A 27,461-nucleotide genomic window follows, 5' to 3' on the forward strand; every position below is an offset into this window, starting at 1 on the left:
TTATAAGCGCCATCACGGCATCTGGGTCCCCAAAGATTCTGCCTGCAGCCTCGACCATGCGGGCCACAAAACCTGAAAAAGATTCCATAGGTCCCTGAAGGATCTTAGTAAGGTTACCGCTCACTTCCCCTTTATTAGGTAGGGACTTCCATGCCCTTGTTGCTAGTTGATTTATCTGATCATGGTATCTCTGTTGAGTCTGGGCATTGAGAAACACTGGGCAAGCTAGCTGCATTTCAGTTCTAACCTGTCTCCAAACCTCCGGGTTACTCTTCTTAATCTCTAATTTCTTTGAAAGGAACAGCTCGTTAAGAGCCAGAAAAATTGGGTGCGAAGAAGTTGCGCCCATGATACTAGCAGCACTTTTGCCTTCACCTGCTTTCACTTTCTTTAACTCTCCCGCCCACTTTTGTCGAGGTTCCACTTAACCTTCCTGTCCGCTTTTGTCATGGCTCCACTTAATTTTCCCTGTCCATTTTGGTCATGGCTCTACTTAATTTTCTCTGTCCGTTTTGGTCACGGCTCTACTTAATTTTCCCTGTCCGTTTTGGTCACAGCTCTACTTAATTTTCCCGCTTTTATCGCAGATCCCCGCCTTACCTGGGGACTTACCAGTGCACTGCCCTGACTGCAAAGAGTTCTGAGCCTTAAAGGTTCCCCGTACGGGCCACCACCTGTCGCGTCCGCCTCGACCAGCAAGGAAGACGCAACGCCAGGCTCTTCTCCAAGCAGTTTATTCAGGAACCTTGAACAATCTTCTGACCCCAGGGAAAGCCATCTTCTTCTTCTCTCTCACTCTCTCTCTCTCTCTCACTCGCTCTCTTTCTCTCTCTCTCTCTCTCTCTCACTCTCTCTCACTTTCTCTCTCTCTCTCTCTGTCTCTCTCTCTCTCTCTCTCTCTCTCTCTCTCTCTCTCTCTCTCTCTCTCTCTCACACACACACTCTCCCTGGAAAGCCAGCCCACGCCCTTTATAGCCACTGGGCAATCAACCTCATAGTGCCACGTGGACAATGCCGATAGGGTCAGACATACGCAAGCAAGCCAGATTAGGTCCAGGTGCACAGAAGCAAGCCAGATCCTAGCCTTAGCCAAATAAGGAGCACCTGCCATCAGGAAGGCAGAAGCCGGACGCCGGCGCCATCTTTGAGGAACGGCCATGCACGGCTCTCTACATTAGTTTATGCATTTTCTTGTTTAAATTTTCTGTATGGTCCTTAATTCTTTTCAAAAGCACTGAATTCTTTTAATTTCAGCTACCTTTGTGATTTTTTTTATTCCATTGAGAGATTGGGACCAGGACATGTTTGGTAGTTGTGCTACAGTGTTTCTTTTTCATGTGTTGTAAATCTTTTGGAATGAGTTTATTTTCCTGTTTCCACATTCCCTTCTTCCAACTCTATTCAGCTTTTTTTGTAAGTCTTCCTAGAAGCATGTATACACAAAGTTCAGCTGTGGAGACTGATGAGACTTGATGTTGATTCCCAGGTGAGGTCACTGAGGTGATCTCATCTCAGCTAAGAGAGGGCAGGACCATTGTTGTGGAATATTAGTTTAAGATATGTTATATTTGTTTATGCTGTGGAATATTTGTTTAATGATGCAAAGATGTGTTGCATTCTTTTATGTTGCATTTGTTTAACTCTGTGAAGCTGTATTACTTTGCCTGTCTAAAACATCTGATTGGTCTAATAAAGAACTGAATGGCCAATAGCTAGACAGGAGAAAGGATAGGTGGGGCTGGCAGGCCGAGAGAATAAATAGGAGGAGAAATCTGGGAAGAAGAGTTTGAGGAGCAAGAAAGAGGAGGAGAGGAAGACTCCAGGGGCCAGCCACCCAGCTACACAGCAAGCCATAGAGTAAGAAGTAAAGAAAGGTATACAGAAATAGAGAAATATAAAAGCCCAGAGGCAAAAGGTAGATGGGATAATTTAAGTTAATAAAAGCTGGCTAGAAACAAGTCAAGCTAAAACGGGGTATTCATAAGTAAGAATAAGCCTCCATGTGATTTATTTGGGAGCTGAGTGGCAGCTCCCTGAAAGAGTAAGGAGTAAAAACAACCAACTACATTTTGGAGTTCAAACATGGGCCCGAATTTCCACTTAGGGCCTAAGAAAGCTGTGGGGGGTGGGGGGGAGGATACAGTTTCTTACAGCAGAGCACTTAAACAGCATTTTTCATACTAAATAAAAACAAAAAACTAAGTAAAAAATGTCTGCCATAGTGCAAGCATCAGCATTTTAGATATCTGAGGGGACAAATGCAGTTTCTGGTCATGCACCTCCAACCAGTTTCTGATCATGTACCTCCAACTGGGCTGTGAGCTTTAGACTTGGCTTTCACAAACTAAGAAGTGAACAGAGCCAGTCAATAGAGCTTCATGGAGGATACACCTGTAGCTTAGCAGTTTAAATTTGCTCACATGGTCAAAAAAGACTAGAGATATGTAGTGAAAGAGGTCCAGATGGAAAAACCACTAGACAAGTTCCAGTGTGTTTCACAATGTACATAGGCTTAAGAAAGAAAAGAAAATGGGTCTTTAAAGACAGAGTAAAAGTAATATAAAAGAAAAAAGCCACATAAGATGGGAATTACAAAGAGAGTCTGGATCCTGTATGTTATTGTGTTGATTTTGAATTTTTTCATTGTTGAAAATCAAAGGACACCTGCTAAGAGACCTGGAATTGAAAGAGGGACTGTTGAAATAAACCAGCCTATATACTTTAGGAATGCCTTAACTTTAAAATGGAAGTCAAAAAATGTATTGTCTAATGGAACTTAAAAGATGCATTGCTTTAGAGAAGAGGTTTTGCTTTTGTTTCCACAGGAAACAAGAGGCTGTGGATTCCTTCCAGGTTAATATCAATCAGGTTTAATCAAAGGAGACCTCTTTAAATTTGACAGATGCTATATATCAACAAAGGTTATAGCTGGTCTTTCCAGGACTTGTCCATTATCCCAAACTTCTATCAGAGATCCCTAAAGATGTCTTCACCCACAGTCAACAGGAAGCAGTCTAAAAAACAGAATGCCCATATTCCCAAGAGATAGTGTGGGTGGTCTTTGGTTGTTTGGTGGGTGATGGATGTTTGTTATCATTTAGGAAAATATAGGAATATAGGATAAAAAGGCATTTCAGATATTTTGCATTGGCATGGATTTTGGTATACTGATACAAATTTAAAGTTATTTTTGTTATACTGTACATATGTTTCTATTCTTGTTTGGTATATTGTGCTTATGCACTTAAAATGCAATGTATAATTAAGAAATGAGGTTAGTAATTAATCTATAATAATCAAACTTATAGTCATATTAGGTATGTTTTCAAGGTTAAACAAGTATATTTTAGACAGATAGATGATTTTCAAATACTTCAAAGACCTAAATATGGCATTTAAGATGTTTAATAACCAAAGGTTTTTCATGACGAGATACAACTGATCCTGACAGCACCAATTTACTTCATAAAAGGATGATGTGCTTCAAAGAAACTCCATAGGAGTTTGCTTTCATTGTGGCAAGGTTAGCCACTGGGCAAAGGAACTGCTCTTGCCTTGACTGCTTGACTGTGTGGCTCACTTACAGTTTCAGAGGTTCAGTCCATTATCATTATGACAGGGAGCATGGCAGTGTGCAGGCAGACATGGTGCTGAAACTTAGAGTGCTGCATCTTGCAGGCAATAGGAAGTCAACAGACACACTGGATGGTATTCTGAGCATAGGAAACCTTAAAACCCACCCCCACAGTGACATAATTCCTCCAACAAGGCCATACCCACCCCAACAAGGCCACACCTCATAATAGTGCAACTCCTATGAGATTATAGGGGCCAATTAGATTCAAACTACCAGAGCCACACAGCCTGGTATCCTCTGGGTGCACAAAAGCAAGAGACTCAATCAGTATTAGTCCCTTCACCAAAAATATCAATTCCCCTGTGAGTTGATAGTTCTGTGTCTATTGCTTTGTCTCTTGTACTGTCAGGAAGTTTTATTTCTAATATTTTGTCATAATTGTTGCCTACAGAAGATTGGTCTGACAGAGGCTATCCACCACAGCTGAAGGCAAAAGCTGTGTCTTGGTTAGCTTTCTATTGCTGTGACAAAATACCATGACTGGCTTTTAAAAGAGTTTAATTAGGCATACAGTTCCAGAGCATTTTAGTATATGATGGCAGAGTGAAGGCATGACAACAAGTGACTGGAAAAGCAGCTGAAACTCACATATTGATCCACAAGCAGGAAGCAGAGAACAGACTAGGAATAGTGTGGGCTTTTCCACTCAAGTGACACCCCAAGGCCATGACTCTTCATCCTTCCCAAACAGTTCCACTAACTGGAGACCAAATATTCAAGCACATGAGCCTATGGGGACATTATCATTCAAACCACCACATTCCACCCCTGATGAGAATGTCGTTCTGTATGCTGTGAATGTGTGTTGCTCTGATTAGTTGATAAATAAAACGCTGATTGGCCAGGAGCCAGGCAGGAAGTGTAGGTGGGGCAAGCAGACAAGGAGAATTCTGGGAAGAGGAAAGCTGAGTCAGGAGTGACCAGCTAGACACAGAGGAGACAAGATGACAAGGCAGAACTGAAAAAAGTACCAAGCCACATGGCTAAACATAGATAAGAATTAAGGGTTGATTTAAATGGAAGAGATAGTCAATAATAAGCCTGAGCAAATGGCCAAGCAGTTATAATTAATATTAAGTGCTGTGGATATCGTTCTGTATAAATAAAACACTGATTGGCCAGTGGCCAGGCAGGAAGTATAAGCAGGACAAGGAGAGAGGAGAATTCTGGGAAGCGGAAGGCTGAGGGAGACACTGACAGCCACCGCCATGACAAGCAGCATGTGAAGATGCCGGTAAGCCACGAGCCATGTGACAAGGTATAGATTTATAGAAATGGATTAATTTAAGCTATAAGAACAGTTAGCAAGAAGCCTGCCATGGCCATACAGTTTGTAAGCAATATAAGTCTCTGTATTTACTTGGTTGGGTCTGAGCAGCTGTGGGACTGGCAGGTGAGAGAGATTTGTCCTGACTGTGGGCCAGGCAGGAAAACTCTAGCTACAATTAAGCCTCTGTGAGATTATTTTATAAAAGGCTGTGGGACTGTGGGTGAGAGATTTGTCCTGACTGTGGGTCAGGTGGAACACAGAAAAACTTCCAAATACAATTGGCACCCAGATGTGATGGCAACACTTTCCACCTAAAACCTGAGAAAGCTTTTAAAAAGATTCTAAAATGGAGCTAAAAACAGCTTCCTAGTGTGTCTCTTAGGCCAGCAGCAGCCTATGGACTTGAGCTACAGTATGGTGGGTTTGCAGCATGTTGGTTTGACCTGCAGCATGGCAGATTCCTGCTGCAGTACACTTTAGCTGGAGAGTTTTCTCTCCGGGTCCTGCCAAACCCCGGCAGTCCCTTAGCCCACTTATGAAATAAACATACAGATGCTTATATTATTTAAACTGCTTGGCCATTAGCTCAGGCCTATCATTGTCTAGCTCTTACTCTTATATTTAGCCCATTTCTATTAATCTATACTTTGCCACATGGCTCGTGACTTACTGGTACCTTACATCTTCTTTGTCCTGGTGGCGGCTGCAGGCAGTCTCCCCTTTCCCTTCCTGTTTCCTCAATTCTCCTCTCTGTTAGTCCCACCTATACTTCCTGTCTGGCTATTGGCCAATCAGTGTTTTATTTATATAGAGCGATATCCATAGCACTTCCCCTTTTTTCTTTTTTAAAAAGGAAGGTTTTTAACTTTAACATAGTAAAATTACATATAACAAAACAATTCTCCAAGCCATGCAGTATGTTGCATGGTGGGTTTAGTTTTTGCTAGTACAGAAAAAAATTTTTAAAAAGGTTTCTGGACTACACGCTGTTTTAATGTTTTAATGGATCCACTGCTTCTGAGAGTTGATGGTACACATGGCTCCCAGAGCCAGAGCTGGCAGTAAATGTACCACTACCATGTTAGAAAACTGAGGTGGATGGAGCCAGCAGCCAAAGCTGCCATTTCAGTCTTAGTAATGCTGCAGTTTAAAGCAATAAATTCACAATAAAATGGATTCAGATAGAATAAACCTCTAAATGGTTTACAATGTGTATAAAAATATATGTAGGCTTGGAAGGGAGAGGAAAAGAAATATAGACAGTTATATAAAGAAATAGAAAGTTTTTAAAAAATAAAAACTTTAAAGAGAAAGTAAAAGTAATATAAAAAGTATGCCACATAAAGATGGAAATCACACAGAGAGTCTGGATTATATTGTCTTTGGGATTTTTAACTGCAGAAAGACAATTGATTGTAAAGGCTACCAAGTTAAACTAATATGTATATTTTAAAGATATTTTGACTTCAAAATTTGGATCTAAGGATATGTTACTTAGGAAATGAGGCTCTGCTTTTGTTTTATGGGAAGCAAGAGGCTACGGATTTGTTCCAGGTTAAGATGGATCAGATTTGATCAAGCCAGACCTCCTGAACCTTAACAGATGATGGTACCTATCTACAAACATTATATATAGCCAGTCTTCCCAGGACTTGACCATTATCTCAAATTTTCTCAGGATCCCCATAAGATTACTAGCGTCTTCTATCAGCAGGAAGTAGTATGAGAAGCTATGTCCAAATTCCCAAAATATTGTTTATGAATGTATATTTTTATTTAAAAGAGGTTAATGATAAATGCAATCTCTTTTGAAAAGAAGAAAGGGGAATATGATATAGAAATGTAGGCTATAGATATGATAGAATGAAAGGGTAGATTATTGAATCTACTTTTAAAGAGCAACAACTTGTTTAAAACATTTTACATTGCTATAGATTTTAGTTTATTGATACAAATTTAAAGTTAATTTTGTTATACTGTATGTATATTTCTACTCTTGTTTAAGATATTATGTTTATATAACTCATTTAAATTGTAATGGATAATTAAGAAATACAGATTAATAATTAGTCTTCTATGATAGTCAAACTTATAGTCATGTTTGTTAAGTTTTCTAGGTATACATAGATATATTTCAATTAGGTATGTGGTCTTCAAACACTTCAAAGGCCTATAGAATATGGCATTTAAAATGTTTTAAAAACTTAGACTTTCCTGGACAATGAGACACATCTGCTCCTGGCAGCACCAATTTACTTCAAAGAGGAAGACGGGCATCGAAGACACTCCATATGGAGTTCAATCTTCTTCTTTGCAAAAATAGACATTTGGGCAAGAAACTGTTCTTGTCTGGACTGCCTGACAAAATGTTGTATGGATTGGACATGCAGGACCCAAAGGAAGGTGACCACTGAACTTTGCAAGACAAAATGGTCCTTCAGGTTTCTCCTTCACAGAAGAAACTGCCAGACATTCTACAGGACACAGAGAAAAGTGACTGAGAGACTCTAGGCCTGTAGGCTGAAGAATGGATGCCCCAATTTGCAGAAGAACTTTGGGTTACTGTCCAGGCAGCCAGCTGTCTTTGTCATTCTAGATTTTTGGAAGTTGCTTACAATGCACTTCCTGTTTACTTAGGTAATATTATATCCTTCTGGGGTCTTTGATGTAGTTGAAGACTAAATAGTTATAGTTATAATTTTCCTTGGTTATGATAAAAGATAAATTAGATATGAAACCTTAGACTCACAAATATAGGACAGATAGGATATCTTCTTTAATTTTGTCAAACACAAATAGACTAGATAGTATAACTATAATTCTTGCTTGGTAACTGTTTTGTTATATGTAATTTTACTATGTTGAAGTTAAAAACCTTCCTTTTGAATAGAAAGAAAAGGGGAAATGATGGGAATGTCATTCTGTATGCTGTGAACGTGTGTTGCTCTGATTGGTGTTAAATAAAATGCTGATTGGCCAGTAGCCAGGCAGGAAGTATAGGTGGGACAAACAGACAAAAGGAATGCTAGGAAGAGAAAGAGCAGAGTCAGGAGACACCAGCTGCCACTAAAGGAACAACACACCAGCAGACCAGTAAGCCACAGTCACATGGCAACTTATAGATTAATAGAAATGGGCTGTTTAGTTATAAGAGCTAGCTAGCAAGAAGCTTGAGCCATAGGCCATGGCCATGCAATTTGTAATTGATATAAGCCTCTGTGTGTTTACTTGGGTCTGAGAAGTTTCAGGACCAGGTGGGACACAGGAATTTCATAAGTGGCTGTGGGACCTTGGTGCTGGACGAGCATAGGAAAACATCTAGCTACACACTCCCTGGCCTACATAGGCACATGGCCATATTATAATGCAAAATGCATTTAGTCCAACTTCAAAAGTTCTCATAGTCTTTCAGTCTTAACACAGTTTAAATGTCCAAAGTACAAAATCTCTTCTGAGACTCAAAGCATTCTCTTAACTGTAAACTCCTGTTAAATCAAAATGCAAATTACATACTTGCAACATATAAATTAGATATGAATATACACTACCATTCCAAAAAAGGAGGAATTGGAACATAGTGAGTAAATATCTGACCAAAGGAAGAACGAAACCTAACAGGGCAAATTCTAAATCCTGTAGCTCCATGTCTGATAGCCAGATGGCTTAGATGGCTCCACCCTTCCAGCTTTGCTCCCTGCAACATATTTCTCTCTCAGGCTGATTCTACTCCCTATCTGTAAATCTCCATGGCAGGTGTCTCAGAGCTCTGAAGTCTCCAGCTTCTTAGGGTCTCTAACACAATCCACGCTTTACTTTCACAGCTTCACTGAATGGCTTCTCAGGACCTCTATGTAGGAACTCCACTGCCCAACACCTGGCCTCAGCTGCTTTCCTTAACCACAGAGGAAAACTCTGCAACCTCTTTGTGCATTCATCCTTCATACTGTAAAGCCAGAACCACAAGCCACATGGCAAATGCTTCCAAGTTTGGCTGCCTGCTTGGTGTGGATGTTGGCCCTATTCTTGAATTATTTTTGTATAAGCTTTGATTTGTCATTGCTTTTTAAGAACAGAAAATTTCCTCAGGCCTTTTCCTTTCTCAGGCTGGAAGCTTAACTGGATGGGGTCTTGCTCTGAGGTCAGCACTACCTTTATTCCATTTTGAATCAGGATTCTTCTTATCCTTTTCAGCACAACACTTAGTTCCAACATTAAATTTCCTCACTCTACATCTTGTGTTTCTTTTAGCCTCAATTTTTTTCCTCATAGAACTCTGCAAGAGTGATTACTAACAACCATGCAACAGAGTCAATATTAGGCTATCTTGAGATCTCCTCTGCCAACAAAGTAAGTCCAAAAAATTTCAATTTAGCCTAAGGCATATTCTTAGGACAAGGGCAAAAAGAAACCACAATCTCTGCCAAAATATAACAAGAATGAATAGTCTCTAGCCAAGTTTCTGATACCTTCCCCTCTGAGACCTCGTAAACTGGGCGTCCATAATTTACATTGCACTCGGCACTAATGTCTTCCAAGCTGTTACTAGGATGGCCCATTAATCCCTACTTCCTGCATTCAACCACTTTCCTAGCCCAAAGTCCCAAAGCCTTCCACATGCCTCCCCAAAATATCATTGTCAGGTCTGTCACAGCAATAACCCATTCCCTGGTACCAACTTCTATCTTAGGTTCCTAGTTCTGTAGCAAAACACCATAACCAAGGCAACTTACAAAATAAAGAGTTTAGTTGGGCCAGAAATCCACAAAGATACCCCCACAACAGACTGCTGGCAATGGTCGATAGACAGCCCAAACTGACCTACTCTGGTGATGGGATGGCCAAACACCCTAATTGTCGTGCTAGAAACCTCATCCAACTACTGAGGGATCTGGATGCAGAGATCCATGGCTAGGCCCCAGGTAAATCTCTGGGAGTCCAATTAGCGAGAATGAGGAGGGTTTATATGAGCGAGAATTGTTGAGACCAAGGTTGGATAAAGCACAGGGACAAATAGCCAAACGAATGGAAACACATGAACTATGAACCAATGGCTGAGGGGTCCCCACTGAATCAGGCCCTCTGAATGGGTGAGACAGTTGATTGGCCTGATCTGTTTGGGTAGCATCCAGGCAGTGGGACCGGGTCCTGTGCTCATTGCATGAGTTGGCTGTTTGAAACCTGGGGCCTATGCAGGATCGCTTGGCTCAGCCTGGGAGGAGGGGACTGGACCTACCTGGACTGAGTCTACCAGGTTGATCTGTGGGGAAGGCTTTGCCCTGGAGGAGATGGGAATGGGGGGGTGGGCTGGGGGGAAGGTGAGGGGGGCGGGAGGGGGGAGAACAAGGGAATCCGTGGCTGATATGTAGAACTGAATTGTATTGAAAAATAAAAATAAAAATAAAAATAAAAATAAAAATAAAAATAAAAAAAGAGTTTAGTTGGGCTTATAGTTCCAGAGGGTTTGAGTCTGCAGTGGCAGAGTGAAGGCATGGTACAGGTGGTTGGAGCATCAGCTGAGAGTTCACATACTGATTCACAAGCAGGAGGCAAGGGTACTCTGGGCCTTTGAAACCTCAAATCCCACAACCCCAGTGACATACCTCCTCCAACAAATCATACCTCCTAATCCTTCCCAAATAGTTCCATTAGCTGGAGACCAAACATTCAAACATATGAGCCTATGAAAGCCATTCTCCTGAAGGAGAAAACCAACACAGGCTGAATTAATGTTTTATTTATTATATCATTGGTTGATTGGTTGGTTGTTGTTGTTTTCAACAGCCCTGACTAGCCTGGAACTCATTATATAGACCATGCTGACCATGAACTATCAGCTATTGTCTTCTACCTCTGTCTCTCAAGTATTAAGATTACCAATCTGTGCCAACATGCCTAGCTGTGATTTAAATTTAACAAGAACACTTGGGCCTATACAGGCAACAGCCCAATAATTAGTTGTGATGATTTAAGTGAAAAATGTTCACCACAGGCTCTAGTATTTGAATACTTGGTTCCCAATTGGTGGCACTGTTTGGGGAGGTTTAGATGGTGCAGTATTGCTAAAGAAGGTATGTTATTAGGAGCAGGCATTGAGATTAAAAGCTTCATGCTGCTTCCCATTCATTCTCTCTGCTTTATGTTTGCTGTTGAGTATGTGAGTTCTCAATTTCCTGCTCCTATCATAATACTTCCCCACTATGATGGATTCTTACCCTTCTGGAAACATAAGTCATAATGAACTCTTTTCTTCCATCAGTTGTTTTTGGTCATTCTGTTTTATCACAGTGTCTTAGTCAGTGCTATATTGCTATGATGAGACATCATGACTATGGCAACTCTTATAAAAGAAATCATTTAATTGTGGCTTGATTACAGTTTTACAGGTTGAGTCCATTATCATCATGGAGGGGAACATAGCAGCATTTAGGCAGACATGGTGTGGATAAGTAGCTGAGAGTTCTACAATCAGATCTACAGGCAACAGAAAGAGAGAGCCATTTGGGCCTGGCTTGAGCTTTTGAAACCTCAAATCCCACACCCAGTGACACACTTCTTCCAACAGGGCTACACCTACTCCAAGGCCAAATCCTTCTCAAGTAGTGCTGCTCCCTTATGACTATAAGCCTTCAAATATTTGAGCCTATAGGGCCATTCTTATTCAAACCACCACATTCCACTTCCTGACCCCTATACACTTGTAAAAGTATCTCAATGCAAAAATACATTTAGTTCAACTTCAAAAGTCCCCATCTATCAAAGTGTCTATCACAATCTCAACACTGTTTAAAAGTCCAAAGTTTAAAGTCTCTTCTGAGACTCGTGCGATCTCTTAACTGTAATCCCCTGTAAAATCAAAATCAAAAAGCATATCACATACTTCCAACATACAATGGCACAGGATTTACATTACCATTCCAAAACGTAGAGAAGGGAGCATAGTGAGGAAATACTGGACCAAAGCAAGACTGAAAACCAGCTGGGCAAACTCCAAACTCTGCATCTCCATATCTGATGTCAAAACACTATCCAGATTGCCAACTCCTTTAGGCTTTGTTGACTGCAACACACTTGTCTTTTGGGCTGGTTCCACACCGTCTACAACTCTCCTTGGCAGGTAACCCATGACTCTGGCATCTCCAACATCTTGGGATCTCCTACACAATCCAGGCTTCACCTTCACAGCTTCATACAATGGGCTATCTAAATCTCCATGCAGAGACATCCCTGACACAGCCCTGGCCTCAGCAGCTTTCCTTGGCCACACAGGGAGATTCCACAGCCCCTTTCTTATATGCTTGATTCTAAAGCCAGAATCACATGGCCAAAGCTGCCAAGTTCTGTAAGTGGAGTTTTTCACAGGACCGCAATCAGCTCTGTTCTGCCAGCTGCTTCCCAAATAACCACTCAGAGACTTATTGTTAATTATAAATGTTCAGCTGATAGCTCAGACTTATTACTAACTAGCTTGTATAACTTAAATTAACCCATTTCTATTAATCTATGTGCTGCCCCGAGGCTGGTGTCTTTTACCTCTCCTGCATGTCCTGCTTCCTTTCCATCTGACTGGCAACTCCTCTGACTCCACCCTTCTTCTCACCAGCATTCTCTCTGCCCCAAAAATCTTGTATAGCCATTGACCAATATGCTTTTTATTAACAATGAGAGCAATACACATTTACAGTGTACAAAGTTTTTTCCACAGCATTTCCCCCTTTTTGTCTAATTAAAAAGGAAGGTCTTAAATTTAACATAGTAAAATTATATACAACAAAAACAGTTATCAAGTATGAATCACAGTTATAATAAATAGCCAGTCCATTTGTATTTGGAAAATTAGAGAAAATACTCTATTATTATCTTATCTTTGTGAGTCTAAAGTTTTATACCTAATTTATCATAACTAAGAAAAACTTTAAGTATAACTATTTAGTCTTCAACTTCATCAAAGACCCCAGAAAGATGAAATGTTACCTAATGACAGGGACATCTAGCTTCCTGGACAGTCACCCAAAGTTCTTCTGTAATGTTGGGGTGTCCATCTTTGGCCTACAGGCCTAGTATATCTGACAGACTTTTCTGAGAAGCAGGGAATTTTGAAAGACTGTCCTACTTTGTCTTGGCAAACTTTGATAGTCACTTTATTTGCATTCTTCTGGTCCACTTTGGACAGTATAGTGTCAAAAATTGAGGGAAGGGCCCTTTTTGCCCAATGGCTAGCTTTTGCTATAAAGAAAGCAAACTCTTTATTGTAGATGTAACCATCTTGTTAAATAAGAAACACAGAGCCAATGCAGAGATGAAAGCCCAAGAGGTCAGAGTAATAGCTAAGCGCAAAACAAACCTTATCCTTCACTGCCACTCCTGTCCTTCCCTCAGCAAGAGACCTCCTTCCTGTGTCTCTGTCTTCTTATAGACTATCTGTTCTGCCTTCTCATTGGTTGTAAACCCAACCACATGACCTCCTCATCACTGCCCACCTATACAGACCTCCAGGTCTCTATGGTTGGTATTGAGATTAAAGACGTGTGTCTCCATGCTGGTGGTGTCCTTGAACACACAGAGATCTGCCTGTCATGTGATCGGGATTAAAGGCGTGTGCTACCACTGCCAGACTTCTGCTATGGCTTGCTATTAGCTCTGACCCCCAGGCAACTTTATTTATTAACATACAAATAAAATCACATTTCAGTACAAATAAAATGTCACCATACCGTATGGAGTTTCTTTGTTGCCCATCATCTTCTCTGAAGTAAATTGGTGCTGCCAGGAGCAGACATATCCCACTGTCAAGAAAATCTTATGTTAAAAACATTTTAAATACCATATTCTATAGGTTTTCGAAGAGTTTAAAGACCATATATCTATCTAAATGTATCTGTTTAACCTTGAAAACATGCCTATTATGACTACAAGTTGATTATTATAGATGATTAACTAATGACCTGTATTTCTTAATTATACATTATATTTTTGATGAGCTGTATAAGCACAATACCCAAAAAAAGAGTAGAAACATACATACAGTATAAAAATAACCTTAAATTTGTATCAATATGGTTTGTACTATTTTCTGTAATCATAGTCATCTAAATACAGCTTATTTTCTTGAACATTCAAGTTTGTGATCTAAAGATCAAATCCTATTGTCGGTGGATTTGGAGAGTTAGTGCAGTCCTTCCCTCCCTCCCTCCCTTTCTGAGGAAGTAACTGTTGCCAAAGGAACAGTAGCTGCTGCTGCTTGTGGAATGGGAGTGTGCTGTGTGGACACGGGGCTCAGTGTTCATTCCAACATACTGTCAGTCCCCTGATGGGTCTCTTTCATTCTAGAAGTCTGAAATGTGTAATTTGAAATCCTTAATAAAATTGGATCTAATTTTATAAAATATACTGGTGATATTTGAAGTTTTTACAACTATACATCATTTCTTTGAAGACTGGAGAGCAGCTATTCTGTGCTTAAACCACTATGACTGTTAAAATAAAATTCATTTTTAAGAGGAAAAAAATTGTATCAATAAACCAAAATCCATACCAGTGTAAAATATTTTGAGATTAATAGTTGTTTTGGGATTAAAGTAGATTCAATAATCTATCCTTTCTCCTGTCATTCTTATGTCATATCCCCTTTTTTTTTCCTTTAGAAAGAGATCTTTGCATTCAACTCCTTTGTTTAGCCTGTTTTTGTACTAAGACCAAAGACAATTTGTAACCAACCCCCTTAAATGATAATAAACATCCATAACCCATCTTTTGGGAATGTGGGTGTCATTCTCTAGACAACTTCCTATTGTTTGGGGGCATTGGCATCTTTGGGGGACCCTAAGAAAATTCAGGATAATGGTTAAGAATTGGCTGGAGTAGTTTGTGAGGCTGGACCATCTCAGCCAGCAGCCTCAAAGCTTTTCTGGATGCAGAACTCCAAGAAAACTGCAACAGAGGCATTTTGAGATGCTGTATCACCTTGGCCATTTGTTGTCATTGGTGTCTGGTCCCCTTGCTCTGAAAATACATAAACTTTTAAAGGTAACATACATATCTGTATTAGTAGAAGTATAGACTGTGTGTTGTACACAAGTAAGCCAAAGATGATTTTTTGTTTTATGTTTGAACAGGTAAAATATATGCTACATGTTTTGTAGAGTTTGCTTAAAGTTTATTTCTTTGTGTCTGTAGTCAGGATTTTCAGAGGGTCTTCCTTGATCAAACCTGATCATCTTTAGCCTGGAATGAATCCACAGCCTCTCATTTCCTGTAGAAATAAAAACATAACCTGTCCCCTAATATGGTGATATTTTATTTGTATTAAAATGTTATTTGTATGTTAATAAATAAAGTTGCCCGGGGGTCAGAGCTATTAGCAAGCCATAGGAAACCAGGGCAGTGGTAGCGTACGCTTGTAATTCCAGCACTTGGTAGGCAGAGCTGGGTAAGTCTCTGTGTGTTCAGGGATACAGCCATTATTGGATACACATGCCTTTAATCTTAATACCAATCATGGAAAACCTGGAGGCCTATACAGACAGGCTGTGAGGAGGCGGTCATGTGGTTGGGTTTACAACCAATGAGAAGGCAGGACAGGAACTCTATATAAAGACTTTAACACAGGGGTAGCTCTGGTTCGGAGAGGTAGGACCACCGCAGGAGGAAGGGTAAGGTTTTAGCTCTTAGCTCTGACCTCTTGGCTTTCTTCTTTGCATTGGTTCTGTGTTTATTATTTAATAAGAAGGTTGGATACATCTACATTTGGCGCCCAACGTGACAAGAATTCATTAAAAACCGCTTGGCTTGGCTTGGCGGCAGGTCCAGTTTCCAGCCTGGGCGGCCCGGCTGCCTACCTTGGGCCCAGGCCTGACTGACCTGCAGCTGGAGCTACTTGCAACTGCTACAAACAACTCAGACCTGCCCTGCTGAACAGGGCCCCTGCCTGTAAAGCCAAGGCTTGACTCGGCTCAAGCGGCTACACTTTCTCTCTCTCTCTTTCTCTCTCTCTCTCTTTCTCTCTCTCTCTCTCTCTCTCTCTCTCTCTCTCTCTCTCTCTCTCTCTCTCTCTCTCGCTGGATTCACACCTCGAACACCAGGTGGCTGTGAAATTCCCTGGGATTCTACTGTTCTACCCAGACTTGGTAAGTCAATTAACATATCTATTTAAAAGAGAATTTTTTCTACATTAAAAAAAAATGGGCTTTATGTGTACATTGGAAGAAAATTGGGCTTTGTTTGAAATTTTAGGCACTCTGACAATGGAACAACTATATGAAAAGATTAATATTGATCGAATTATTCAGTTTATTACTTTTCTTATCCTCATTTTACTATTTAAAAAGATCGTCAACTTAAGTGCCAGGATAACAGTCTTAGAAAAACTTGCTAAACCGGTAAAAATGAATTATAGAGAAATTCAAATTCAGACAGAAGAAATAAATAGTGAAGTTGTTTCAAAATTGGATCATAAGGTTACAGAAAGAAAGCCAGTTTTCACACAATCACCCTTAATTTATCCAGTAGCCGTACAGCAGCTACCTGATGAAGAGAATGAACAAAATACTTGGGTTCCAGTTGAAATGTTAGACTTACGAAGATTTAAGGAGGCAATAGCATCTTATGGCATGCACTCCCCATATGTAAAGCAAATGTTAAACACCTGGTCAACTTGTAATAGGATTCTACCAAAGGACTGGCGGGAATTGGCACAGGCTGTTCTTGAACCCGGACAAAATCTCCAGTGGAAAATGTGGTTCAGTAATGAGGCTAAAAATACAGAAAGACAATGGAGGGATAGCGGAATACAAGTCTGCCAGGATCAGCTTATTGGCGAAGGCCAATATGCTTCAGTACAAACACAATGTTCATATGATGTCCAAACCCTACTTCTATGTAAAACGGCAGCTTTGAATGCATGGGACAGAGTTGAAGAACCAGGAAAAAAAACTGAGTCATTTACAAAGGTTATACAGGGCCCCAAAGAATCTTTCACAGATTTCTTACAAAGATTGACTTCAGCAGTACAAAAAATGGTCCCGAATTCAGAGGCTAGTCAGATAATAATTGAATCTTTAGCCTTTGAGAATGCAAATGCAGCGTGCAAAAGAATAATCAGGCCATTAAAGGCAAGATCTGCACCTTTGGAAGATTGGATTAGAGATACAGTTAATGTAGAGGCTTATGACCATGATGATATGTGGGTAGGAAAAGCAATTTCAAAAGGTTTGAGCAATGTTAGATGTTTTGGATGTGGAAAGCAAGGACATTTGAAAAGGGATTGTAAACAGGTCATTCCTAGAAATAATGTTTCTTCAAGGAACACTGGCAACAGAATGCCCCTTCCTTCTGGAGTATGCAGAAGGTGTGGTAAGGGAAAACACTGGACCAATGAATGTAGATCAACAAGGGACAGACAGGGTAACCCTCTGCCTCGAGTTTCGGGAAACTCCCAGAGGGGCCTCAGGCAGGCCCCCACAGTAAATCCAGTTCAAACCTTTCCTGCAGTTGTAGAGGAAACCCCTACTCAAAGCAACTAAATAACCAAATGTCTATTGGAATAAATCATGTTAGTCGAGATGATGAAACAGAGAAAATAGGAAATACAAGAAAAAACATAAAGAAAAATTTTTGGCAAACTTCTATTAATGAACAAAGACCAAAACTAACAATAAAAATAAATGGTGTTTTGTTGTCTGGTTTGGTAGACACAGGTGCTGACATTACCATAATTGCACCAGAATTTTGGCATCCAACTTGGCCTCTTCAGGAGGTAAACATTCAACTCTTAGGAATTGGGATATTATCTAGAGTGAAACAAAGTGTAAGATGGCTTGAATGTATAGGTCCAGAAGGACAGAAAGGAAAATTAAAACCATATATGGCTAACATAGCTATGAACCTGTGGGGTCGAGACTTGTTACAACAATGGAATACTCAGATTAATATCCCTCCAATCTCAGAAACAAATCATAAATTAGTACATGTTTCTGAGAGAAATATTAAAAGATATTATTCTAATGAGTGCTCACCAGCCATCCATGTCATACAAGAACAGGGCACAACAACTGATAATCTTCCAAAAACATTAACAGCTCTACCTTTAAAATGGTCAACAGACAAGCCTGTATGGGTTCAGCAATGGCCTTTAACAACAGAGAAACTCCAGGCTTTACAAGAGCTGGTGGAAGAACAGTTAAATGCTCATCATATTGAAGAATCAACCAGCCCTTGGAATTCTCCTGTATTTGTTATAAAAAAAAAATCTGGTAAATGGAGAATGGTAACAGACCTTAGAGCAATTAACAAAGTAATTCAGCCAATGGGCTCTTTACAATCTGGAATTCCTTTACCTACTCTGTTACCAAAAGGCTGGCCTCTCATAGTTATTGATTTAAAAGACTGTTTCTTTTCAATACCCTTACAAGAAAAAGACAGAGAAAGATTTGCTTTCACAGTGCCTACTTATAATAATTCTCAACCGGTTAAAAGATTTAAATGGAGGGTTCTCCCACAGGGAATGTTGAATAGCCCAACTTTGTGCCAATATTTTGTAAAACAGCCATTAGAAGTGGTACGTAAAAAATTTCCTAAATCTATAATTTATCATTATATGGATGACATTTTATTAGCTGATTCAAATGCAGATACTTTAGAAAGAATGTTTGAAAAAGTAAAGAAAAGTTTGCCTTGCTGGGGATTACAAATTGCTTTAGAAAAGGTACAAAGAGGAGATTCTATTAATTATTTAGGATATAAAATAGAACTTCAAAAAATTAGACCTCGAAAAGTGCAAATTAGGAGAGATCGACTACAGACTCTTAATGACTTTCAAAGATTATTTGGAGACATTTCTCATCTAAGAACTATTGTTGGGGTAAAAAATGATGAACTGAATAATTTGTTTAAAACCTTAGAAGGTGATAAGGACTTAAATAGTCCAAGAGAATTATCACCTGAAGTTGAGAAAGAATTGGCCTTGGTAGAAAAGAAAGTACATGAAGGGCACGTAGATCGTATTGATCCAAAGCTGGATTGCATTTTGGTTATTTTACCTTCTAGGCATTCCCCAACAGGAATATTAATGCAAAGGGAAGATATTATATTGGAATGGATATTTTTACCAAATAAACCAAATAAAAAATTAAAAACTTATGTGGAAAAAATCTCAGACTTGATTTGGAAAGGAAAATTGAGACTTCGTCAATTAGCAGGAATAGACCCAGCAGAAATTGTCATACCTTTAACTAAGGAGGACATTGAAAAATTATGGATAGAAAATGAAGCTTGGCAAAAAGCTTGTAGTAATTTTTTGGGAGAAATTAACAGCAAATATCCTAAAAGCAATAGAATTGATCTTATAAAGAGAGCTGATTGGATCTTGCCTCGAATTGTGAGGAAAAAACCCATATCTGGAGTTCGTACATTTTATACAGATGCCAACAAACAAGGAAAGGCAGGTTACAAATCAGAAAATTTAAGTAAAGTGGTTCAAAGTCCTTATAATTCAGTTCAAAAATCAGAATTGTAAGGTATTCTGTTGGTATTAATGGATTTTTCAGAACCTCTCAATATAGTAACTGACTCTCAGTATGCTGAAAGAGTAGTATTACATATTGAGACTGCAGAATTTATCCACGATGCTTCAGAATTAACTTCATTATTTATTCAATTAGAAGATACAATCAGAAAAAGGAGTCATCCTTTATATATAACTCACATTCGATCCCATACTGGTCTGCCAGGCCCTCTAGCACAAGGCAATGATGAGATTGATAAATTATTGATAGGAAATGTGCTGGAGGCCTCAGAATTTCATAAAAAACATCATGTAAATAGTAAAGGTTTAAAAAAGGAATTTTCCATAACCTGGCAACAAGCCAAAGAAATAGTAAAGAAATGTCCTACTTGTTCCTTCTACAATCAAACACCATTACCAGCAGGATGTAACCCAAAGGGTACTCAGAGGAATGAAATCTGGCAGATGGACGTGTTTCACTTTGCAGAATTTGGAAAACTGAAATATGTACACCACACTATCGATACTTATTCAGGATTTCAATGGGCAACTGCTTTGAGTTCTGAAAAAGCTGATTCTGTAATCACTCATTTGCTAGAAGTTATGGCCATTATGGGTATACCTGCACAAATCAAAACTGATAATGCTCCATCATATGTCTCTGTTAAAATGAAACAGTTTTTTGCTTATTATAATATAAACCATGTTACAGGTATACCACATAATCCTACAGGTCAAGCAGTTATAGAAAGATCAAACAGAACTCCAAAGGATATGCTAAATAAACAAAAAGGAGTAACAAAAACCACCAGAAATAGACTACATAATGCTCTATTAACTTTGAATTTTCTCAATGCCAATGAGAAAGGAACAACAGCTGCAGAGAGACATTGGATAATAGAAAAAACTACAGAATTAAATCAACCTATATACTTTAAGGATGTGCTGACCTCAGAATGGAAACCAGGGTATGTGTTACATTGGGGACGAGGTTTTGCTTTTGTTTCTACAGGAGAAGATAAGCTGTGGGTACCATCAAAATTGATAAAGGTTCGATTTGAACAAGAGAGACCTCTTAATTAGAGGAGGTGATAGTTCATCAACTATCGTAAACATCCAATTTAAACTAACTTACACCAGTAACACATGCCTTTTCATTTAATCAGATAACTTGTCAAAAAGGAACATCCCCAAAATTAGTCTTGGGGAAAGGTTTTTGTTTTTGTCTTTTAGGAGAATGAAGGTTAAGGAATTTGAAGAACACTGGACAAATGAGACAACTGAAGAAAAGGGACAAATCATCTATCCTAAGAAACAGAGTGAAATGGCGTATGGGTATGTTATCTAAAAAATTTTATGTCTTCCTAAATGTTTGTTTCTGCTTTTCTTTAAAGATTTAACACTATTTAACTTCTAATAGTCCCAGTTCAATTAAAATTTAAAGCTGACTTTGGAGTTGGAGAATGGTTCTCTCCTTCTTTAAACTCAAGCATGTTGTTAAAAGGAAAATGCAAACTCCCTGTATCATGCCAGAAGAAAAGAGCCATCTTCTGCTATGGGACAGGAGAAAAGCCAAATTAATTAAGGGACTATTCTATTACGAATCTCAACTCTTTGATTCTATTCTGATTCTTTAAACTTTTCTTAAAGTATGAATTTTATATCAAAATTTACAAGATCAATATATATATAGATATATATACATTTTAAACTTTAAGATATAAATGGTCATATAGAGTACTAACTAATTCTAAAAAGTCGCATATATAGTCTTTGTGTTCGAATCTCTTATCAGCTTTTTGCACGAAATCACGGTTAGGCCTAACATCAACTGAAGTCTCCAGGAAGAAGATGGGGCCCCACAACAACAACAATTCCACGTGGACAATAATAACATCACTAAGCTGACAAACATCATCTACAGATCAGCTTTGAACTACAAAGTGCTCAGAGCAATTTTGAGAAGAGCTAGCTGAGATGATCCAGTCTCAAAGACTACTTGAATAAGGATTTGAGATAAACCCTGAAATTTGGCATTATACACAGACTGGATAACGAAGGATATATTTACCTTTCCTAGAATTTGACAATTAACCTAAAATTTTTCTTTCAGGATAAAGATACCTTCGCCCATACCCAGCAGGAAGCAATTTCAAGAATACGACGCCCACATTCCCAAAGAGGTGGTGTGGGGCGGTTGTTTTTTTTTTGGTCTTTTAATGGGTTTTGGGTCTGGGATAATTTTCATTGATTAGGGGGTTGGTTACAAGTTGTTGTCAAGGGTTAGGAAAAAGGCTAAGCAAAGGAGATTAGATTTAAGGTTCTTATAAAAAAAAAGAAAGAAAGAAAAGAAAAATGTAAATACTTTACATTGGATTGGATTGTTTTATATTGTATACAAATTATATATATTGAAATTGATATTGTTAGAAAATGTTATATATATTTTTCTAATTGTACCGTTCATCTAACAATGTAATGCAATTTTCTGATCCTTGAATGTTATTACCAACTATTAGGATATAAAGAAATGAAAGTTAGTAGTTAGATATTATAATAGAACTTGTAGTTATATTAGGTATGTTTTCAAGATTGAGTAGATATATTTTAGATAGACAGGTTATCTTCAAACCCTTCAGAGATCTACAGAATATGGCATTTAAAATGTTTTAATTACTTAGAAAATTTTTCTTTTTTGTTATGACTATGAGACATGTCGGCTCCTGGCAGTGCCAATCTATTTCAGAGAAAATATGGGCATTGAAGAAACTGCATATGGAGTTAACTTTCATTGTGGCAAAAGTTAGCCACTGGACAACAAAGTATCCTCGAATCAACAGGACAAAATGGACAGACAGGACATAAAACAAAGGATTACTGATTCTTGCCAAAACAAGTGTGGTTATGGCTTTATCAAAAGGCATCTTCAGAGGCCAGGACAATATGGCACCATCCCTGAAGTGGCCTTCGCAATTCGAAAAAGGTACAGTGCCCTTTTCTTCGAAGGCAGCTGAACAGGCAGTGGGCCGATGGCCTCTGATGTGCAATGGAACAGCAGCTGAAACAGTTATTCTTGAAGAGTAACTAAGCTCACGCCTCTCAATAGTAGACTGGCATTTGATGGAGGGATATGGAGAAGAATGGGATGCTGAGATGAAGCCATATATACACAGCCAAGAAGAATGGACAGCTGAATTAAAAAACCATCAACAATTTCCAGAATTTAAAATCCTGAATCATGACATGACACTAGTGGAATTCAGGTGTTTCTGGTACATGGACTACTCTCACTCAATGTGAGGCTGAACTGTTGACCTTGTGTACATCCTACTTCACAAATGAGTCTGTCAGATATGCTAAGCCTATAGGCTGAAGATGATGCCCCAGCATTTCGGAGAAACCTCAGGTGACTGTCCAGACAGCTGTCTGTTTCTGTCAACTCACAAATTTTTTGGAAGTTGCTTATGTGCACTTCCTGTTTTTATTTTTGTTAGCTAATATTATTTCCTTCTTGGGTCTCTGAGGGAGTTGAAGATTAGTTAGTTATAGTTGAAGATTAATTAGGATACATTTTGGACTTACCAAAATAGGATAGATAATGAAATTATTTTCTCTGAATTTGTCAAATACAAATGGACTAGACATTGTTTAGGTATTTATTACTTGTATATATTGTATATAGTTATTGTACTTTTGTATATAGTTTTTCTTATATTAGTTATAAGCTTTTTCTTTTTTTTCCTTTTTATTAAAATAGAAAAGGGGAAATATGGTGATATTTTATTTGTATTAAAATGTTATTTGTATGTTAATAAATAAAGTTGCCCGGGGGTCAGAGCTATTAGCAAGCCATAGGAAACCAGGGCAGTGGTAGCGTACGCTTGTAATTCCAACACTTGGTAGGCAGAGCTGGGTAAGTCTCTGTGTGTTCAGGGATACAGCCATTATTGGATACACATGCTTTTAATCTTAATACCAATCATGGAAAACCTGGAGGCCTATACAGACAGGCTGTGAGGAGGCGGTCATGTGGTTGGGTTTACAACCAATGAGAAGGCAGGACAGGAACTCTATATAAAGACTTTAACACAGGGGTAGCTCTGGTTCGGAGAGGTAGGACCACCGCAGGAGGAAGGGTAAGGTTTTAGCTCTTAGCTCTGACCTCTTGGCTTTCTTCTTTGCATTGGTTCTGTGTTTATTATTTAATAAGAAGGTTGGATACATCTACACCCTAATGTAGCATATGTTTTGACTTCCATTTTGAAGTCAAGATATTTTTAAAATATGTAGGTTGGTTTAATCTAGCAGTTTCCATAATCCAATTTTTCTTAGTATTTATCACTCATTCATTAGCAGTCAAAAATTAAAAGGCAACACAATAACATACAGGATCCAGACTCTGTGTATTTCCCATCTTTACGTGGCTTTTTTCTTTTGTATTACTTTACTCCCGTTTTAAGGACTTTATTATTTTAAAACTATATATAATGAATGTCTATACCTTTTTTCTTTTGTTTCCCAAGCCTTTGTACATTTTTTAAACACACTGTAACCTGTTTAGAGGTTTTTTTCCCCTCTGGATCTGTCTTTACTGATCATCTGTAACCTTTTCTGTCTGCATGAGCAAAACCCCGAACTTTTGCCATGCAGCATGCTGGTGGAGCTCATGCTGGCAGCTCCAGCCCTCAGGCAGTGACTGATCGTTGCCTCTCTGTACATGGCCCATGTGAGAGACTTCAGGAACCCACCATGCAGCTTAGCTCATGGCATGCTGGCAGCTGCCAGGAGATGCATCTCTGTACTGCAGTCAACATGAGAGACACGAGTCTAGGAAGAGGTGTTTGGCTTCATTTTTGTGTGTTTAGAACCTGTTTTAAGCTTTCTCTGGTTTTATGTGGATATAAGTGCCAGACATTTGGGAGTCATTTGTAGGCAGAATTTTTCGTCGGGATCACCAGCAGCTCTGTTCCATTGTTAATTATATTGTTAATTATAAATGCTCAGCTGATAGTTCAGGCTTAATACTAACTAGCTCTTACAACTTAAATTAACCCATTTCTATTAATCTATGTGCTGCCCTGAGGCTCATGTCTTTTACCTCCCCTGCATGTACCACTTCCTTTCCATCTGACTGGCAACACCTCTGACCCCACCCTTTTTCTCCCCAGCATTCTCTCTGCCCTGAAAATCTTGCATAGCCATCAGGCAATCAGCTTTTTATTAACAATGAGAGCAACACATATTTACAGTACAATGATTGCTCCACAGCAAAGCTCTGCTGCTTGCTGGGGCTGGAACTTGGCCCCCTTGTTCAAACACATTTTTACCTGCTTTCTGTTTTTGATGGTTTCCTTTACTACCTAAGCTTTTCTTTAATTCCTTTTAATAAGTTAGAAGCTTTGCTGGTTGGGATCTTGCCCTGAGGTCACCACTCCCTTTATCCCATTTAGCATCAGGCTTTTCTTTAAACATTTTATCTCCTTGAGTACTGGACTTAGTTCCCTTATACTTTCTGGTGCTCCTTTTCTCCTCAAACTTACATTTTGTATTTTTCCCTGATCATCTTGTTTCTTTTCATTACAGATCTGCATAAGAGTGACCACTAATAACCACAAGACAGAGTCAATACTAAGATGTTTTGAAATCTCTTCTGCCAACATCATTAGTCCAAAAAAAATCTTCATTTTAGCCTCAGGCAGATTTTTTTGAACAAGAGAAAAAAGCACCCACCTTCTTCACCAAAATTTCACAATAAAGATCTCTAGGCCACTTGTAGAAATTCTTCCCCTCTGAAACTTCTTGAGCTGGGCCCCTGTAATTGAACTTGCCCTCAGCACTGTCTTCCATGCTCCTACCAGGATGGCCTATTAAGTCACACTTAAAGTGACCAACTGCTTTTCTGTTCCAAAGTCCTAAAGTCTTCCATATTCCTCCAACAAACAGCATGGTCAGGCCTGTCACAGCAATACCCCAATGCCTAGTATCAACTTTAGTCTTAATGAGTGTTCTATTGCTGTGAAAAGACACCATGACGATGGCAACTCTTATAAAAAAAAAAGCATTTAATTGTGTCTTACTTACAGTTTCAGAGGTTTACACCATTATCATCATGTAGAGAGCATGGCAGCACACAGACAGACATGGTGCCAGATAATTTTCTGAGAGTACTGCATCCAGATCTAAAGGCAGCAAGAAGAGAGAGCCACTGAGCCTGTCCTGGGCTTTTGAAACCTCAAAGCCCACCTCCAGTGACACACTTCTTCCAACAAGGCCACACTTAATCTTTCCCAGGTGACTAAGCATTCAAATATATGACCCCATGGGACCATTTGCATTCAAACCACCACATACAGCAACAGAAAAGTAACACACTGGTTTCAAGTATTACTTCTTCTAACTAACTCATTCATGGAACCTGATACAGAAGTTTCACGTGTGTCTAAAAGTATGGTTTTAGGGACCAACAAGATGGCTCAGCAAGTTAAGGTGCTTTCTGACAAGCCCGTTGACCTGAGTTTGATCCCTGGAATGTACCTGGTAAAAGAGAACCAACTCACACAAGCTTCAAGAGCTGTAGCTTATTTCTGCTTTCTGGAATGGGGGCTGGACTTCATGACTCACTTACAACAGAATAGACCAGAATGGCTGCCCAGGCTCCTTGGAATGGTCAAGGCCAAAGAGAGGGGCATTGCCAAGGTGGTTTCCACACCAGTTTAGTGACCCTGATAGTGTGGGCACAAAGAGCCCCCCACCTCATTCTAACTGTCCCTAAAACACTTTTGGGGGAGGGATATCGAGACAGGGTTTCTTTTTGTAGCCTTGGCTGTCCTGGAACTTGCTCTGTAGACCAGGCTGGCCTTGGACTCACAGAGAACTGCCTGCCTCTGTCTCCTGTGTGCTGAGATTAAAGGTATGTGCCACCATACCAGGCTTCTAAAACACTTTAAGTTCCTCTGATTGCCTCAGGGATGAGTGTTCTGGGGTGGCCACAGCAAATGTGCGGAGCCTGGGAAAGTCCTGACTTCCACACTCTAGAGACCCGAGTGTGAAGTCAGTGTGCACCCCTTCAGAGGGAGTGGGGGAGGACCCTTCCCAGATCTCCTAGCAGCTCCAGGTGTTCCTCAGCTGTGGCCACACACCCGTACCTCTGTGCCCTTCACCTTGCATTTTCCTTCTGTGAGTCTCTGCTCTGCCTCTTACCAGGACTTCTGTCACTGGACTTGGGGCCACCTGGATGACCAGGGTGATCTCATCTCTCCAACTTCAATGGGGCAACATCCACAAAATGTCTCTTGTGTGCAGCCACGGGCACAGGAGTCAGGAGGTGTACACATTACTCTGGGAGGTCTGCCTGTCCAGCAACCCTGGTGAGCTGCCATCTCTTCAATGAAACCCACAGCTGAGGGTCCCTGGGGGCCTCCCAGCCTGTCCCACGAAAGGAGCTCCAAAGCTGTGCTTGCTTTTGCCCCTCATCCCATACTCTCCACTCTTCACTGCCAGAAGCATCTTCGCTGGGGGATACTAGCCTTCCCCCTCAGCCTGGGACATATGACAGTAGGATCACAGGCTTGTAGAGGGTTCCTTGCCCTGGGCTTGTCCTTGTCCAGGGCCACATAAAGAAAAGAGACCCTGGTCAGCTTTATAAGGGAAGATATAGCTCAGTTTCCAGCAGCCAGGGTTGGGAGGCATCAGTAGAACCAGCAATATAGTTGATTTTCCTTATTCTTTATCCTTTGTTCTTTGTCATACTAACTTTCCTTGAAGATCTCAAAACTGTCCAGAGAGAAATGTTCATGTCCAACCCTTGGGTTTCCATACTGGTTCCACTATGTAGATGGTATCTGTGGGGAAATGGCAGCCCTAAAGGCCTACCCTGGGATCTGGCTTGCTGACCACATGGGGTAACCTGAGTGAAAGACCTTGTGCTCAATAGGTCTCCTACACTTCTTGCACTTCCTCTCTTTTCTCCATCTCTACCTTGCTATCTCCTAAGTACTCCTTTATGCCCTATACTCCCTTTCTGATCCTTGTCCTTCTCCTCACAGGAACGGTCCTTT

General features: G+C 39.7%; 1 protein-coding gene across 3 annotated transcripts in view; it reads right to left on the reverse strand.

Moving 5' to 3' along the window:
* LOC128112523 (paraneoplastic antigen Ma6F-like) overlaps positions 1–27,461 on the reverse strand; it is a 41,178-nt gene that overhangs the window by 12,792 nt on the left and 925 nt on the right. For 2 of the 3 annotated variants that reach the window (XR_008219011.1, XM_052741520.1), the window contains exons 2-3: positions 25,486–25,583; positions 13,619–13,690 (exon numbers count right to left, since the gene is read on the reverse strand). The gene's annotated coding sequence lies outside the window, so the exon portion shown is untranslated. The remainder of the gene's footprint in view (positions 1–13,618; positions 13,691–25,485; positions 25,584–27,461) is intronic. The other variant, XM_052741528.1, reaches the window with a different exon arrangement.

Source organism: Peromyscus californicus, unplaced genomic scaffold, assembly GCF_007827085.1.
Source record: "Peromyscus californicus insignis strain IS unplaced genomic scaffold, ASM782708v3 Scaffold_10__1_contigs__length_136768540, whole genome shotgun sequence".
Taxonomy (NCBI): Eukaryota; Metazoa; Chordata; class Mammalia; order Rodentia; family Cricetidae; genus Peromyscus; species Peromyscus californicus.